This window comes from Pundamilia nyererei, unplaced genomic scaffold (assembly GCF_000239375.1).
Source record: "Pundamilia nyererei isolate P.nyererei 1_Seehausen unplaced genomic scaffold, PunNye1.0 scaffold00122, whole genome shotgun sequence".
NCBI lineage: Eukaryota > Metazoa > Chordata > Actinopteri > Cichliformes > Cichlidae > Pundamilia > Pundamilia nyererei.
Window position 1 is genome coordinate 1,876,965 of NW_005187523.1, and position 3,475 is coordinate 1,880,439.

At 42.4% G+C, this 3,475-nt stretch overlaps 1 protein-coding gene across 6 annotated transcripts in view; it reads right to left on the reverse strand.

The window, feature by feature from the left end:
• The window catches only part of osbpl8 (oxysterol binding protein-like 8), a 94,861-nt gene that overhangs the window by 67,110 nt on the left and 24,276 nt on the right, over window positions 1-3,475 (reverse strand). For 2 of the 6 annotated variants that reach the window (XM_013913264.1, XM_013913259.1), the window contains exon 1: window positions 3,112-3,322. The exons of the other annotated variants lie outside the window; for them this stretch is intronic. The gene's annotated coding sequence lies outside the window, so the exon portion shown is untranslated. Of the gene's footprint in view, window positions 1-3,111; window positions 3,323-3,475 lie in introns of those variants that run through there. 6 annotated transcript variants of the gene reach the window in all.

Consider the following 3,475-nt stretch of genomic DNA (forward strand, 5'->3'; position numbering starts at 1 on the left):
TACAGTCATGGGTGAAGAGAGTGTATAGCAGAGGGCTCAGAACACACCCCTGAGGGGCACCGGTGTTGACCACAAGGGTGGAAGAGGTGTTCTTACCCACTCCGACACTCTGTCTACGGTTAGTGAGGAAGTCCACAATCCAGTTGCACAGAGAGGAGTTAAGTCCCAGTTGGTGGAGTTTGGGACGGAGTTTGTATGGCTGGATGGTATTAAAAGCCGAGCTGTAGTCTACAAAGTGGAGCCGTGCATAGGTGTTCCTGTGTTCCAAGTGCTTCAGTAATGTGTGCAGCACTGTGGCGATCGCATCCTCGGTTGACCGGTTCTCCCTGTATGCAAACTGGTGCGAGTCCAGGGATGGTGGAAAAGCAGCTCTGATGTGTTTAATGACCAGTCTCTCCAGGCATTTGGCGGAGATACACAGTTTGGTCTGTAGGTCTCCTGTAGACGAGACCTATGCTCGAAACTCTACAAACACAACAACAGAGTTGGGCAAAGACTAAATAAGTAAAGAATGGCACACAATAAATGTCAGGGGGGTTTACATTTCTTGAATATGGAAGGGAAAAAAGATATCTGCAAATATACTGTTAAACCACCAAACATCGGTATCGGGATTAAAAACCCTATATCGGTTAGACTGCAATAGCGCGAGTCTTAGTATCATAGGTTGATAAGAAATGAAACCTCTAGCAGGCTACCAGCTTTGAGTAAAGTACAATTTCTTATTGTTTAGATGTTTCCTGTACGAATCCTGTGTATGCACCGAAATCACCGATTCATCTAAATAAACTACTGGCACCTGCACCGACTCCACAGGTGCCATGTACATCATTTGGCTAAGGCATCCAAACAACCAGCAATTGCTAATAAAAGTCATCCAGCTGCTCAACTGTTATTGGATCCAGTGTCTTAATCTCAGTGAACCTATATTATTATATTATACTATATAAATTTGAATGCACCCTTTATTACAATATTACACACTAATTGCTGCTTCACAGTAGTAGAAGGACTCCACACTACTGAGAAATCATTCAGTACAGACATGTTGAACTCTGCACACATCAGCTTTTTAAAGCTAAAATAGCCCAAGTCTGTGTCAGACTGAAAGAGAATAAAATCATGTAGGCCAAAGAATGACTAACATTAAACATGTAGGCACAGGCAAATGAGAATCCAGCACTTCACTCTGTCATTGTTCTTCCCCTTAGTGAGAACAGAAATACTTACAATTCTGACAGTGTACCTGTGAAAATACAGAGAATGAAAGATAAAAAAGCAGCATCTGTATTGGGCTATGAAACTAATAGTAACTTTGCACCAATAAATATCTGTCAGCCTTTCCTGTAGCACAGATTAAATCTTATCCATAAACAAAACCAATCTTATAAATATAAGAAGCCTTTAAATAGCACCTCTGTGTCCACATTTGAGTAGCTTAAACTCTTTTAAAGGTTCGACTCTAAAGGATGCGCAAGCTGATCTAACAACGAAGAAAAAGACAGGAAAATGGTGTTTACACCTCAGGTTGACTCACTAGGAAGACCTGGCTAAAAATATTCTTCAGTTTATTTCAGATTTTAGATCACCCTCCCCTCAGACAGACAACCCCAAAGGCTCAAAATAAGACAAGTGTCGAGTAACTACTTGTCTTTAAAGAGTCTCGGTATGCACTTTCAGTTTCAGTTAAACAGTTTGTGTCACCGATGTCAACTTTAATACCCATTTGTCTGACACAGTCTGCATTTGTCCCTTAAAGTCCTCAAAAGGACAAGTTCTGAGTTTGCAGTAGCAGCACTACTGAGTTATAAGGTCCATTAAGTTAATTTGCATTTGCTTTACCTTTATGTTAAGATAGTAGTCTGAGATACCATGGGTGCAGTGGGTTGCATGTTAGGACAGACAAATGTGCAAAGAGAGGATGCTCTCTAGATTGTTAAAATAAATATCTTTAAAGCCAACCTGAATCTTTCAATAGATGAACAGACATAATCCGATTTATGCCAAAGTGCCTCACACACACAGACTCATGAGGTGAAAATACCAGCCACTCCATCACAGCTAGTATTCAGAGCATCCAGAGCTGTAACTTCACTCCAGACTTTTTTTCTTTCTATAATCATCGCAATTACTCGTGGGAGAAAAACGTGAAGCACCATCATCAAGTGTGTGTCCTTGCATGAATAAAAGGCTTCTGGATACAACAAGGAGACTCAGCATCAGTAGTATAGATTTATCTGCTCTGTAACAGCAGCATGTGGATGGGAATGCTAAAGAATGCTCCTAGAGTGTCAAGGAGACTGTGGTGACCTCACAGCGTTAAGTGTGATTATGGGAGAAACACTGCGGCTGCCTCAGTCTGGCTCATAATAGGCAGAATAAACCATCCCTGCTACAGAGACAGGGAGAAAAATCACAGAGAGAACAGAGCCACGAATCCACTACTGAGCTGCACAAAAAATGTGTATGACGCATGCAGCTTCAGTCGAATAATGTGTGTCTGTTTGTGTGCGATACCTCTTGCATAACAGAAATAGGAGAGATGATATGAGGCAGAGATGCCGGCACATTCAGCTTAAGGTTGCAATCATTCTACAGTATATATGGAAGGATCACTAGGGAACAGACATCACTGGGGAAGTGCAGAGGCTACAGAGATGAGTGATAACCTTGTGACCCTAGAATAACCTTTAAAGAAGAAAAAAAAAGTGCAACCTGAAGATCCTAATCATTGTTTCTGCACGATCGCTGCTATCAGCAGCTTCATCTAAACGTGGAAAATCATCAGCTACCTCTATTCTGAAACTGGACAAATTCTGAGAAACTAGCCTGGTATCAGACCACGTCATCAAGCTGTAGTGAGATGTGACCTCAGTACATCAGAATCTGATTTTAACAGAGCCATTCTACATATACAGAGATAACGAGATGAGGTTAATACACGCAGGAACATAACAGAATACATTTATCCTCGTGACATGCAGGTAAACTGAAACGGACAATCGGTGTGCTTGTTCTGAATCTGAATTCTGAACAAGCACACAGGGAACCACACCGATGCAGCATGCACGTGTGCTACACGACAACAGCGGAGCTGAATGGAGGACCTACCTCATGCGGCTCGCGCAGCAGAAAGCACCATCGCATTCACAACACAGCTTCTCAGAGACGGAAAGAGACGGAGAGAGAGAGGCAGAGAGAGAGAGACATAGAGGTGACATCACCATATTTCTCTCCGTCTTGCTCTGAAATGTAGGCTAGTGCTGCAGGGCTGCCGGTGTCAGCAGCAGAGCAGCAGTGAGAGCTCCCTCTGTGCGTGCGAGTGCAATGACAGAGAAGAAGAGTCCGCTCTACGGAAGCTACGACTGCTGCATGTGACTTAAATATACTCAAGGGTCACAATACTTAATACCAAAGTATTAAAAATACCTGTGTAAGAAGTGCATCTGAATCAACTGAAAAGCAAATACACAAA